This window comes from Pituophis catenifer, unplaced genomic scaffold (genome assembly GCF_029215685.1).
Source record: "Pituophis catenifer annectens isolate HBS135680 unplaced genomic scaffold, rPitCat1.0.hap2 SCAF_3, whole genome shotgun sequence".
Classification (NCBI taxonomy): domain Eukaryota; kingdom Metazoa; phylum Chordata; class Lepidosauria; order Squamata; family Colubridae; genus Pituophis; species Pituophis catenifer.
The window spans coordinates 207,761,183-207,776,743 of NW_027256883.1; the positions used below are offsets into that span (position 1 = coordinate 207,761,183).

At 40.3% G+C, this 15,561-nt stretch overlaps 1 protein-coding gene across 3 annotated transcripts in view; it reads right to left on the minus strand.

Annotated features, from left to right (window-relative positions):
- DIDO1 (death inducer-obliterator 1) overlaps positions 1-15,561 on the minus strand; it is a 74,819-nt gene that overhangs the window by 22,876 nt on the left and 36,382 nt on the right. The gene's annotated exons all lie outside the window — the stretch shown is intronic.

Below are 15,561 nucleotides of genomic sequence, written 5' to 3' on the forward strand. Positions count from 1 at the left end.
TGTAGCATCACTAAAGGAATGATTGTAAGTCAAGAACTACCTGTACTGAACAAATGTCCTACATCAGGGCTGTCAAAACTCACGACCCCCAGGCCGAATGCATCACACGCTGGCCACGCCCATGCTTGGTTTAGCGAAGAGGAAAAGGCCCAATATGTTACATGATGCCACTGTGATGCCGCAAGTTTGACACCCATTCTACATGAAAGGAACGATAAATGGAGCTATTGGGCACAGAACACCGATAATACCATTACGATATGTTGGGTTTTTTTTTTACAGTAGTTTTTAACTTGCAAACAGATTGGAAAGCAAAATGTGACAGTATCTGGTCATTTAGCTCACATGCATTTCAGGGAAAAGGAAGAGAACTTAGATGCATTAGGTTGTAAATGGATCTTCAATACATAGAGGTTGAATTCATGGTACAAAGGATTATGACCCACATGTATCAGTCAGAAAGGGAATAATTTTATATCAAAACCACATTAAAACAGACAAAATAAAACCACAAATATTTTCCCGTTTCAACATAAAAGAGGCTCCATCTTCAAAGATTGCACACATAGTTCGATATTAAGTCTTCAAATTCAAAGGACATTGTTAAACAAATAACCTTATATTCTCTTAGGCCAAATTCTAGCCCTTCTTTCCATACTTAAAAAAAATGTTTAATTTCATTCTATATGGCCATCATAGTCCAGACACACAGGCCGATTTCACAGAGAACAAAACATAGACCAAAACATAGATAATAGAGATGGAAGAAGTATTTTGGTTAGATAGGAAAGATGTAGACAAGAGACAAAGATCCAAGGGAGGAGTTTGGGAGGCAAGTCAAAAAACGAATAAGAATTCAAATACCAAAGCGGGCAAGAGGTGATGGTTAGAAAAGGAATGCTGTTTAATGTAAGATTGGCTTTATTGAGAGCTAGAAACAAGATCAAGGGGGAATATTATTATACATATTTTTATATAATATATTAAAAGTAATAGCTAGATGTAAAGATTAGATGTTGAAAGATGGTATCACTACGTACATTTAAATAATATTGTGATTGTTATTAGAATGGCGCACAAAAACACTGAACAACTAAACAATGAAGGAACACACTCTAATATAAATATGTATAATAATACTACAATTACATAAGTATGATTAATGTAACAAATATTATTATTACTATTATTATTTGTATTTAAATGAATACTCCGATCTCTCTGTTCATATGATATTGAAGTATGTCTAAAAATAATTTTAAAAAAATATAGACCCTCTTAATTGTTTAAGCAATTGAAATGCTTAAACGATCACCTTGAAATAATTAAAAAATTAATTTTACTGTCACAATAGAAAACTTGCAAAGACATGGCAAATTACGGGTAAACCCGATCAATTATTTGGAATCAGCTGAAGAAAGGAGAAGACAAGACACCATTATGGAGACTACTATGTTGACTGTTTATATGTGATATTTATATTTTTATATTTTATTTCTATACCGCCCTTCTCCTGCGGGACTCAGGGCGGTGTACAGCCAAGATAAAACATAGCAATATAAAATTTAAAAAACATTTAAAAAACCAATTAAATAATTTTGGCCCGAGTTTAAAACAACCCAATTAAAACTGAATTCAATTAAAAACTGAGAGGATGGGATCAAGCCAGCCCGGCTAGATGGAATAAGTGTGTTTTCAGGGCCCGACGAAAAGTCCGGAGGTCTGATATCGTGCGTATCTCAGGGGGCAGGTCATTCCAGAGGGCGGGTGCTGCCACAGAGAAGGGTCTCCCCCTGGGGGTCGCCAGCCGGCACTGTCTGGCCGACGGCACCCTGAGGAGGCCCTCTCTGTGCGAGCGAACTGGTCGGTGGGAGGCTATTGGCAGCAGAAGGCGGTCTCGCAAATACCCCGGCCCTAAGCCATGGAGCGCTTTAAAGGTGGTCACCAACACCTTGAAGTGCACCCGGAAGACCACAGGAAGCCAGTGCAGCTCGCGCAGGAGAGGTGTTATATGTGAGCGCCCCGTCGCTCCCATAATCCTCCGTGTGGCCGCATTCTGGACCAACTGCAGCCTCTGGGTGCACCCCAAGGGGAGCCCCATGTAGAGAGCATTGCAGTAGTCCAGGCTGGAAGTGACGAGTGCTTGAGTGACCGTGCGTAGGGAGTCCCGATCCAGAAAGGGACGCAACTGGCGTATCAGGCAAACTTGATAAAAAGCCCCGCTGGCCACAGGCGTCATATGCTCTTCTAAAGATCCCTGAAGAAACCCACTGCATGAAAAAACAGCCATATTCCCAGCTCACTGAAGATTTACAATCATGGATAGCACACAATACACGATAGAATTACTAGAAATGCAGAAATCTGATGGACTAGTTGCTGTTGTATGCACAGCTAAAATCTGTATCTTTACCCCGAGATGGAATACATACATATATTACTTTACTCTTACAAAGCTGTCCAAGGCACAACAAATCCTGCATCATTTGCTGAGGTGTGACAAGGACAATAGGAGATAAGATCATGATGCTATTAATTTGCACAACTAGGCATTCAAAATCTGTTTCAATCCAAAGATATTCATATCAGGGAAATTCACTTTTGTTTTATATTTCCATAAACTATGTTTATTTTATAAGAAGGCATAACTGAGCCTGAACAAAATTAGAAAACTGCTTTCCTACTTTCGTTGGCAAAGTATTCCTGACCAAACTAATACGAAATTAGTTATCCGTGTTAAGCCTTCTTGAAAACTCTTTAAAGTCTTAATTGACCAACAGAAAATTTGTAAAATGGCAGTCGAGTATGTCAAGACACCTACAAAAATTCCCCAATGGATAAACTGCACGTTCATGTTCTTATCTGATACAAGAGTGTAACTTTAGATAGTATTTTGCAATGAATCTATTATAGTCACCTGATCTCTTGTCTACTTCAAAGTATTCGTTGTCAGTGACTTGAGGGGGGGAAGGGGGGAAGGTACTTAAAAAAACTTAAAAAATCCTAGTTTGGTTTTCTGGGCAGTTGTTATCCATGCCAAAATTCAAACAAAAAGCCAACTGAAAGGTTGAAGTTTTCTCCAGATTTGAAAATATTGTGCTTTGTAGGATCAAGCAATTCCATCCCAATAGATGCATTTGATACTGATTCACTCTTTGTGACTGAATAGGTTTAACAAGAAAAAAGTAATATTGAACTCCACTTGGAAAATAATTATGAAGCAACAGATTATTTATCTCTTGTAATTCTTGGCTACAGCAGCTTTCATGTGTAGAGATATATAGTAGTAAATGAACATGCAATCATTTTCATAACCTGCTAGCACACTAATGCTCTTAATAATGGTTTGAGTTTACTAAACAAAAGGATACCCAGTCCTTTTTCCATTCACACCGCCAAACCCAAAACACCAGAACTTCAGTTCAAAGCTGTTCATATAAATATAATAATCCTCTTTACAAGAACACTATTTTGCCAAATATAAATATCCAGGGACTTATTTTCATTTAGAACAGAATAAATATATTGATTACTTGAAATAATTATTCCCAACCAACATTAGTTAGTATTTCGGACACTCATTTAACTCTAGGAAAAACGCTAGAATTGATATAGCACGCTATGCTTTGGCTGTTGTGCTCTACTAGACTTAAAAGTGAAAGTTCTCATTAATGAATGTTCACCTGTCAAATCATCTGTGCATGGACTTACAAATCACTATAAACCACTGGGCAACTGTTTTTAATAGAATGAGATACAAGTGCTATGCCATGAATAAACCAGTTCGTGGATAATAAAACATGTCTAAATCATGCTATAGGCTTACTATTAATAAATATGGGTAGTCATGATGAGCAACAGGACACTGAAGTTGCTTGTAGTTAGTTGTTTGTTCTCCCCAAAATTATGTCAAACACTTGTTTCCCGACTGCCAAATTCATCCTGGTTTATTTAAACACAGTAGAGCCAGCTACCAGAGTTACTGCTGCTCTTGTCTTTTCCTTTCCCTAACACAATGCACAAGCTTTCATGTTTTGGTTTGAAATTGGGTGAGCTATAGATGCACCAGCCATATATGCCCAACTGTTGCTGATGTTTTGTGGGGCATGAACAAAAACCTGCAATGCAAATTAAGATGTTCATTCCTTTGTGCCAATTCTCCTGGCAATTATAAAATGCAGATAAGCTACAAAGTCAAGAATCTGCACTATATCATGTCAGTTTCCATAGCTTAGGAATCAAGATAGGGTGGAGCAAATGGTTCCCCCCATCCCACTTTTAATCGCAGGTACGTAACTTTTGGATTGTCTTCATGTAGGCAAAGGCTCCCCTATGTAAGCCAACTTCACCCAGCTGCGCCATCAGTTGAATTTCATTCCAAAAGTTTGCTGCCCATTGCTAGGCATGCCTAACAGCCAGCTTCTCCAGATCCCTGACACTTCAAAGTTATCTCCAGTATAGATAGGTCTGTCCAGTCTTTAAAGGAAGCAATGATTTGGGCATGCTGCATGGTAGTGATTGCCACTTGGTAAACATGGATTCTTCTCTCCCTTGATCTCCCTTGCATCTCCTTGATGCATCTCAGCCACTTCACAGCACTGTGGATGTGGCCAAGATGTGATGGGATCACTGCATTCTGCACATAACAGCATCAGCCCTGCTTGGTCAGCCAAGGGCATCACCTTGCAATTCTACTGAAGCCCCCCAAGATCAGATTGCCGAGAGATCCAGTGAGCACATTCTGGTGACTGCCTCCTGTCAGGAAATCTGTCAGGACAGTAATTCAAGAAAACCCAGACACCATAAATCCAATTCTAGTTATTAAAGTTCACTGGTCAATTGGAGTGGTTTCATGTTAGCATTTTTACACTCCCTTTTTTGTTTTGAAGTAAAATACAGGGCCAAAGTGATTAATTATAGTAGCTCACAGTACTACCACTGGCACTTTACACACATGGAATAACTTAAAGTTTAAATTCACTTAACATTTTTATTTGATATGGAGGCGGCTAGCAGCAAATTATTTTAGTTCTTTGCCCTTTGTTTCTGATGATCAGAGGTGCAGAACACCTTTGGATATGCTTCACCAAGTACCAAGCCCCGGAAAAGTTTTCCAAAGTGGCTATGCCACCAAACACATAGCCCTTTATTTTCTGAGAAAATCTGCCCAAATATTGTCATACTGGGGACATTTCTAGCACCCGAGCTATGTTTAGTGGCTATTCTTTACTCGGATGTTTAAATAATTAAAAAACAAACAAACCTGACATTGCATTGACAAGACATACCTGTCTAAACCACTAAAATTGTGGAGACATGAGTCAATTTTGGTTTTTTTTTTTAAATTTCTCAATGAAAATCCAGTTGTTACAAATAGTTGAGGCTACTTATAAAATAATAATAGGGACATCATATAAGAGATACAGTGCAAGTCATTTTACATTTTGGTCTTACTCTAAATATGCTGAACATAGAGATTCTTATTTTGGCTTCTTTAAAATCTAGTTTTAAAACAGGCAGGAGTGGCACCCAGAACTTGCAATGAATGGTCCCTTCTTAGCAGTTGCCAGAATTGTCTTTGGGAATTATTCTTGCTATTACTTTCGCCTTGCTAACCCTGGCAGTCGACAACATCCAAGTTGCTTTCATTCATTCAGCAGAAACTTTCCATTGTTTTGTTACTGCCCCTGTAAAGATGAACCCGGATTCCAATCAGCATATAGGAGAAATTCCGGGATGATGTCTGTGGACTGTTATGCGCAAGGAAGTTGGAAGGCTGTTTCATTTGAAATTCCTCAAAATACATATACTTCCAACGCATGTATTAAAGTTTGAGGCTGAAATCGCCCGATACAGAAGTATTGGAACTAGGCAGGTGTGCACTGCAGAGTCCCCTTGAGTGGCAAATGCTGATTGGGCAAGAATGCTTTAAGAATAACAAGGACCTTTAAGGTAAAAGAAAAGCATGCAATGTCGGGAGGGAAGATCGCAATCTTGATGGGAGAGGGGTCCCAGCAGGAGGAATGAAATTCAGTGAAGATTGCCCCCCTCCTGTGGGCTCATCTTGATAGTTCTGCTGCTGCTTATCATTCTACATCACCCAAAAAAGAGGCGAGCTCTCAGAAACAATGCTGCTAGGACAAGGATCCCCCTTCCTCCCCCTCAGGAATTCAGATCGGTGGTCAACATCTTGAAAACAACAGCAGGCCAGGAGAGGGGGAAAAAAAGAACCAGGCTGCACCTTCAAATGGTATTCGTATGCAAGCCCCCCACCCCCTTCCAAAAAAAAACAAAACCTCCCATCAAGGAGCAGATTAGGTCTCAAACTGCATCCAAGCCTTTTTTTGTGTGTGTTTCCATTTCAGGAAATGGGGATCAGCTCTTGAAAGACCAGCTGAATAGCAAAAGTTGTAGCCCAGAGGTGAGCAACAAGCAGCAGCTGCAGTCTTCAGCCTTGACCCAGCAATTGGGAGAAGGAAGCCGAGGCTGGAAGGTGGAGGGAGGGATGTATAGATACAGTTCATGAAGAAGTCCAATGGTGGTTGTACCTCCCAAGGCTCAAGAAGATGCCGGGTGGACAGCTGACCAGGAATAGCACAAGGGAAATCTCAACCAGCATAAACGAACATGGATTATTTCCATTCAGACTGGACAACTCCAATCTATCTAAGCAACAGAAAAGTGGGGCAAGACAAGTTAAAACTACTTGGCAGTCTGGCGTTTGAACAAATAATAAATTATGAAAATGGTGACATTTACGACATTTAGTTGCTAGAAATAAAACAGAACGGCTGTTTTCTCCCCCTTTAGAGTAAACGGCACAGTGGGTGGTCAACTTCCAGAGAGAGATGGCTTTTAAAAAAAAATGTTGCCCCTTAAGGAGAAACAGCAGGTTGGGAACTTGTATTAAGTCATTCAGGGATTCAAGAGACGGAGGGATATCATCCATTTGCCTTGCCATTTTGGAAGGAACTCTTGAAGAAAAATCCCATTCTTCACATTTTAAAGATATTTGAAAGCCACAGTGCAATCTTTTCAAGGGATGACTGTTAGCTCTTCCAAAGTCTTGTGAGGAGAAAGTCACACTGCATTGACTGAAAGAAATGCGGTTGCATTGACTCTCAAAGCTGAGGGCTTCAGAGGATGGCAGTGGCTAGCTTTTTTAGGCAAACGTGCTACAAATCCAAAGAATGAAAGAACGTCACTCTAATATATAGTAAGCTGGTATTGAATTAACACGGGGGGGGGGGGAGGGTTTGGCCAACAGCCAAGGTTTTCTCCAAACATCTGCCAAATGTCTTTGTCCAGCAATGACAGAAAACGTGTTGTTCATTTATGGCACCTGATGCAGAAAATCTTGTCAGTTGCATTTCAGGATGAGTGAAAATTAACTCTGAGTAGATTTTAAAAAGAGAGAAAAGAAACCTTTCCATCACTAACTTTTAGTGCAGGGAATTTCTTTAGCTCTGAAAGGCACAACTGCATCTCTGCGCAGATGGAACACGGAAAGACATTGGCTGTGAAGGGCAATTTTGAATGGGACAGCAGGGAAAGGGGAACTAAAATAATTTAACTGTTAAGGATTGTAACACTACCATTAAGATGAGTCTAGTTTTGCTCTTGGCCCCGTCTCTCGGTGGCACCCAGCATGTTTGAATAGGTCCCAGCCTAAGGCACAGGGGCCCTCCCTGACTCTGGACTGAGGGGGAGGGCTGGTTTAATCTGGATTGCAGCCGATGAGAATCAGACCGTTTTTCTGACATTCCTTGCAGGAAGCAGGCCACAGCTGACCCAAGACCAGGATTTGCACATTCAGGAAAAGAACAATGCAAAGGAATGAACTGGAAACCCGCAGCTGTGTTCCTCTCGCTGCTTGTCAATGCCAGGGACAATTAGGAATCAATGAACTGCGACAGCCTTGCCTCCTTCTGCACTCTCATGCCCTTTCTCCGGGAGTTTGGAAGTTTTGTTATTACTGCTTCGGATTAACCAGTTTGCCATGTTACCCGCCTTCTAACTATGGTTACAACTCTGAAGGCCCAGGTAAGACTCCCAAAAGCTCACCCTTTCCTTTTCCTGCTCTCTCGGGAAAAGTCAAAGCAAACTAAAACCGCTATCCCAACTTTTTAAAACGTGAGTAGTGTATTTTGAACCATTAGCTGTAGGGAACACAATCACACTTCTGCATTTATGTAATAGGAAAATTGTGATGAATTGAAGCAGGAGCTGCACAAAAATGAAAATCAGGTAGTCAGAGGGTTGGAGAGAAAGGAAATGTGATTCCACAATAACCCCCAAGTCACACCAAGCCACTATTACTACTTTGTCCTTTCAAATGTAAGTTGACATCATAAAAGTTAAAATATACAGGCCGAAGGGGCCTAAATGTTTGTTGGCTAACATCCTGAAACAGAAACCTGCCCTTTGAAAGAGTGGTGGGTTTCAATTTTTACAAAAAGAGAGTGCTTTCAAAATCTATGGGGAAGGCTCCACTTTTTCCCAGCGGTGATGGCAGCACCACAATCTGATTTTACATTACTAGATGATACCACCCAGAATCTTAAGTATTTGGGCTCCCCATGTGCCCTCCCCCAGTCAAAATTTAGTTCTTGGAGCCTTTGCTCTTGGGGGCTTTTCTCCGAGAAAGCTTCAGTTTTGCTGCTGGCATTTATTGTTGGTAAATCTCACACACGTTAAGGATAAAGAGGGAGGTCTGGTCAACATGAAGGCTTTAGGTTTCTGAAGTTCAAAATGCAAGAGAGGTGATTTATCCTTGGGTGGGACACAGGTGATCATGGTCAGTTCCGAGGCAAGCCATTTTCCACTGAGAAGTTGTGGATCTGGTACGGACTGGCTAGTAAAATGGAGTCGACAGAGCTTGCTCACAGTACAAGCTCCTCTCTAAATAAATTTCCCTGTAACATGATCACCTTAGCAGATCTGCTGAGCAGCAGACTTAGAAGTGCTGTAGCCAAATATCCTTATGCATAGAGCTAAATTCAATTATTTTTATTTTGATAACTGTATAAAACAAAAAATACAGTACTTTTAAACATGCTTTTTCTTTGGGGGGGGGATCACTTCAATTATCAGGTCCATGGCATTACTTGGGCTTCGCTTACAGTCGAACAACCCTCTTAAATCCCATTAGATCAACTACACTGCTTATTTAAGCTGGGAGGTGGGGTGGAGTTGCCGTTTCAGCTGCCAGTCCATTCTTTTGCAAGCATGCAATTGCATCCCTCTGAACAGCCTGACAAAACCCACGCTATGAAGTTTTTCCAACTTCAGAAAGTATCCACCCCTTTCGTGGGGATCACGTTATCACTCTGGGGTTCAATTAAGCTTTGGCAGATGGGAGATTTATTCATCCTGTCACACTTTACAGAGAAATATGCTCTTTCTCCAGCCAGAATAATTAGCACAAGAATTGTCATGTCCTAATTGACACACCGTGAAAGTGCCCCCAAAGCTGAGAATGATTTAGGAGAGGGGGAGAGAGAGTGGGGGGAGAGATAATCATCAAGTTGCCTTCAACTGACACTTCAGTTCTGGAACTTCTGAGATTCGTTCACAATTCTCATTTTGTGACATCACCTTGTGCGATATTCCAGCCACAGAAAGAGGGTAGGTGACCACCGTAGAGCTTAAAACCAAGAGGGACAGCAGACAGCCTGCCACCGATTCAAAGCATCTTCTCGATGCCTGGCCCCGATTGATTTAAACTAACTGGTTTTAAGTGGCAAAGCACGGCAAAACAATCCTATTCTGTGATTAATTCCACTGGGAATGGTTGCTATGCTGAACCTGACAGCATTGAATGGTTGGAAAGTATCTGAAGATCCAGTATTGACATTTGAAGAGGATACACCTCTCCTCCTTAACTTCCTTTCCTCCTTAATAAGCAGACCCAATGAGTTGGATTTGCAGATTTTTTGTGGGTAGAGAGTAAGGTAGAGCGCATCAACTCATTCTTAGGTTTGATTCCTTGCATGAGATCCCTTTTCCTGGAGTGGCAAATCCGATTCCTAGAAGTTTCATCTCATCCCATGGACAGAAAGCCATGGCTTCTTAGTTACATGCTGAAGACATAGGAGGAACATGGTCTCTCATGCGGAGGCAGACCTGTGCACAATCCATGGAGACAGTCCACAAGATGGAGATGGATTAAAGCCCAGACCTGGTTTGTGGGTGAGTGTTACAATTGCTACCTCTGCATAAAATGGCTAGTGATTGGTCTGTGACAACCTGAGTCAACACACAACTGAAGGTATTGTAACAAATCATGTCCCGTTTTGAGACGTATAAAGGCAACCTTTGTATCTAAGCTATGTCCTATCCAAATCGCCCCCCCCCAATTCACTTAAGATAAATTTCTTTAAAAACCATTAAAATACCTTTAAGGCTGAGTGAATGTTAAAATTAAATATTTTTGATTCTTGTACAAAGAGCAGAATCTGGGTACCACTCCCTCAGTGAGTTACCTTAAGATTTTATCCCTCGGTGACATGCTAAATACTTCCTTCTTGCTACAAATTGCTAATTTTGTTCCTTCCTTTTCCCATTACAAAATATTTGCAATTAAATCAAAACGCCTAACCTAGTCCAAGGTGAAGCAACATGGGGACAGGAGAGTTAAGCATTTTGCGGATTCAGATGGACTTGTAATCATCTTTAAATTTACATTTGAACATGGGTAACTTCTGCTCGCAGAACATTCCTAGAATGATATATATGAAACAATGAAAAAAAAACTTCCAAATCAGTGCAGCAGACACTACTATTCTGAGAAAGGAAATCAAAATAGCTACTTTTTGAGTGGTTAAGCCACACGCTATCGCCAAAAACCATGCCTTACAAACCATCCTACTTGAATTCACACATTAGCTAAGCCACAGCAAGGAACTTTCAATTTACTGTAGGGTGTGTGTAGCCTTAATTTTTTTTGTTTCAGATGGAATCATGGCAACAAAAGGGGGGAGGGGGAGAAAGTTCTTGCTGATATAATTACTGCCATTAATCTAAACTATATAGGAACTGTTTGTATACAAGTTGGGCCTATTTGGATTCTGCCGTTACTCTTCAATAAAATATAATTAGTAGCAGACCTGGTGACATCTTATTGACCAGCACACAGAACTGCTTTGTTACAAGGATTTTGTACATAAACTGAAAACCAGCAACAGTGTAAAGGTGAAATGAGAGGCAAGGGCCAACAGTTGTGGCAGGCTAGACACTGCACTGGGAAAGATCAATGACATCAGAACATCGAACCTTCCAAAGTACTTCTGAAAGAAAACCACAAACAAAGGGATTTGGCAATATTGGAAAGAGGACTTGAGATTGCTTCTCATCTATTTTCAGGGTTTTCAGTGCCAGCTTTACAAAGGTTGACTGAGATTTTGCACACCAATTGACTTATTTATTAGGTTGATTTCTGGGAAATGATGTATGCTATTTATCCATCTGAAATGATTTGCAATATTCTGGTGGCGAGATGGGCGGCAAATACATTTAATAAATAACAATAACAATCTGCAATGTTCTAATGATTTCCACAGTAGTTCGTTCACGGGAATCTCATGTGATTTTTTTTTTAATCCCCAGGTATCCATTCTGTAAAGCTGGGAGTATATGGAGAAACATGCAGCAGACTAAAACCTCTAGAGGCCTTATTCCAATTCTGCTACAAGTTCACAGTGCTGAGAATTCTGAATTCCAACCCTCCTCTCAAAAGTGAGCCAAGCCATCGTTTTTGGATTGTACCATTATCTTCTGGGGAAAAGAAATACTGGAATGGCGGCTAAGCTAACAGACAGACGCAGAGCCCCCTTCAAGTGTGGATATTCTGAGCCGAATGCTCTTTTGCCATGCTGCCATGATTTGAAGTTGAAATTTTCCTCTTTTGTTCTGGCCTCTAAAAGCATGAATGTGTTTAATTAAATGTGGTTAACAGTTGACTTCCCACAATTTTTTTTTATTTATGTACTGACAAGTTATAGAATTATAAAATTGTACGTTTCTATTTTAACACAGGTTTTTTTTAATGATCTGTACACACATGGAATGAAATAGATTCCTAGAGGAGTGAATAAACCCTGAGGGACCAAGAGACTTTAAAACCCACCCAAATTGAGAAATGAGCAGCTTGAACTTTGGCCGAAGGGGTATTTTACTCACAAAAGGAAGCCTGTTCCATGCACTTCTATTTACCTGAAAAACAATCTTAGACAAACAAACAGTGGAGACACTCTACGAATTTACTTACCACAGCTTTTCATACTGCGCCTGCATGGGCACTGTATTAGAAGATGCACATCATACTGCAGAGCCCAATTCCTATATCAGCATGCTTGAAAAGGACTTAAATATCTCTTGCAAGCCTAACATTGAGTTTCTGCAGATGTTACCCACACCTGCAGATGTCACCCACACCTGCAGATGTCAGAGGTTGGAGGAAGATACTGCTATGGTTGTGCCTTTTAAGATAGCATTTGACTGTATCCTCTCACCAGCCCTGGTCCAACTTGAAAGCAACACCCGTTTGAAACCCAAGTTATCAGGCACAATATTTGATAAGTGATTAGCAGATTCATGCCCAGATCTTTTTATAAAAAGCAAAACAAGAGAGATATGTATGTAGGAGCATTTGCCTAGTTCCACACCACTCATGTTCATTCTTGATTCAGGTCAGCTTCAGTTGTTTTTGTCTCTAGTTTGAACAAATGGAACTATTCGGTTGAGTTGGGTGGCTACCAACATTAAATACTTAAATAATGAAATAAATGTTTGCCATTACATACATTCAGGCTTGATTCTATGTTTCGGTATCAATGCATTGCTACTAAAACAAAAGGCATCAACTTCTCTATACTTCACCCACCTTTAAAAGAGAAGAAAGGGACACTGCCTTCTCCCCCAACCAAGACCTATAGAGAGGTGGATGCACTTTGCTTATTAAATTAGATATAAGCTGTTGCTTATACAGTATGTCCATGTTTCCCACAGCAGCGGTAGCTGTTTTCAAGTCAACTGGAAGAATGCAAGAGGTTGCAATGACTTTTACCGAACGTATCATCGGTGTCTTACTAAACGCAGGAAAGGAAGCCTGGTTTTCCAAATGAATCATTCAAGACCACACCAATTACAAAACACTCAATTGGTGCATCTTGGGCTGAAGGTAGCCTGGGGTAAAAGACTGGATGTCTTCCTGGAATATTCAAAATCTCAGTTGTTGGCCTGTGGGGTAAGAATGATCTATACGCTTTTCTTTTCCCACCCACCCCCAGTGCAGATTTGTGTGTGATTCTGCAGCTGGTACACTCCACCCCCCAATATCTGGTGCAGCCCACCGCTTAAATCTTCTCAGGTAGGTCTTGAAGATGTTGCTCCATGGAGGGCCTCTTCAGGTCCCATTCGCTGCTTTCAGGCACAAGAGAAGCCGCCACAGCAGTCTGGATCTGATTCCTGGTCTCTAATACTGGATATACGATACACCAGCATGGAGAACCCCTTTTACTTGGAGGGAAGGAAGAGGTGAAAGATTTCTAATGACTTATTCAGCCAGCTTAAGAAAATGATAAAAACAGAACATATTATATAGAGTAAATAACATTCAGCATTTGGCTATGAAAAGGCTGGAAAGGGCAATACAAAGCAGCCTCAAATAATCTGAACATTCCTGAAAAAATTAATGGAACAACTCATGCATCCATTCCCTTTGCTCCCAAGTGCCCTCGTTTAGATTTTAACCCTGATTTTCTTTTAATTCCATAAAATACTGTTTTTAGAAATTTAGTATTAATCTTTGCCTGAAACTTCGCATTCTGCCTGTAGTGCTCCAAGTCACAGAACTCTTTAAGAATTAAGCTGTAAAGTCAGATTAAAAACTCTCCTGCAATACTGTCTTACAAATTTCAAGTGAGAAATTTGATGTCTCTGGAAAAGACTGATTTGCTGTCCTTGAACACAGTTGTTCCAAGGTGCCTCATTACTGTTAGATGTAGGACTGTTTTTTCTACATCTGAATATTCAAGCTAAACCTTGAGAACTTTCCTCCCGATTAGTCACTGTAAATTCCAATTATAAAGGTAAATGTATAATAGCATTCTGATGCCATCACTGATTTTCTAGTACAAATTAACGAAGTCAACTCAACTATTTCTAAACTATTTTCAGAAACAAAAATGAAGTTGTTCTTAGGTTTTGGTGCACAAAGCAGATTACAGGTAGTCCTCAATTTATGATCACAGTTGAGCCCCAAATTTCTGTTATTGAGATGTTTGTTAAGTGAGTTTTTCCCCATTTTACGACATTTCTTGCCACAGTTAAGTGAATCACTGGAGTCGATAAGTTAGTAAACCAGTTGTTAAATGCATCCAGCTTCCCCGTTGACCTTGTCAAAAGGTTGCGAAAGGTTATCATGTGACCGTCGGACGCAGCAACAGTCGCAAGTATGAACCAGTTGCCAAGCATCTGAATTTTGATCCCATGATGATGGGGATGCTACAAAAGTTGTAACTGTGCAAAATGGTCATAAGTCGCTTTTTGCAGTGCCATTGTAACTTTGAACAGTCACTAAATGAACTGTTGTAAGTCGAGGACAACCTTTATTATGTTTGACCCTAAATGCTACGTAACTCAGAGCAATTGTAAGCATGCCCTTATGTAAGGCACATTCAGTTCCTAAAGTATTTTATGTCAGGGAATAATATCTTATTATCCTAAATATTATCCTTACTATCCTATCCCCTCTCCATTTATAATATGCTACAGCCCTGGTGGTGCAGCGGATAGAATGTTGTATTGCAGGCTGACTCTGCCCATTGCCAGGAGTTCAATTCTGACCAACTCAAGGTTGATTCAGCCTTCCAAAGTCGGTAAAATGAGTAACCAGATTGTTGGGGGAACTGTGCTGACTCTGTAAACCGCTTAGAGGGGGCTGTAAAGCACTGTGAAGCGGTATATAAGTGTAAGTGCTGTTGCTATCTTATAAACCCTCCATACAGGACAATTTGATATGCTAACCATAACAGAGACCAAAGTACTGTTTACCTCCTTAGATTTTTTGGAAAAGCACACCTGGTAGACTAACTCCAGTGCACAAGACCTGTGTGTGTGTGTGTGTATTCATTCATGTGTATACACATATGCACACACACACATATGCAATGTAGTGAATAAGGATAATTTTTACTGCTTGTTTCTCCAATGAAGACAACAGTACAATAAATTGATGCTTTTGTTTAAAATAATTTTGTATTTATCTTCCCCCCCCCCCCGTGTAGGGTTTATTTCCCACTCTTAATTACATATCTATTTTTATTTTGATTTATCTGGCTGCTCATAACCTCTTTAGTTTTTTTTTTATAAAAAAAAAACCAACAGCTTTAAAAAATTTTAAAAGCATTCACTGCAATCTTTTCTTTCCTTTACATACCTGCCCATCTGACTTTTTTTTTTTTACTCTAGGCGGCTACTGATTCCTGATTCTAATCATACTACTGATTCCGTCCCTCCCCCCCCCCCCCCCGCATTCCGCTGAGAAAAAGAGATGTGAAA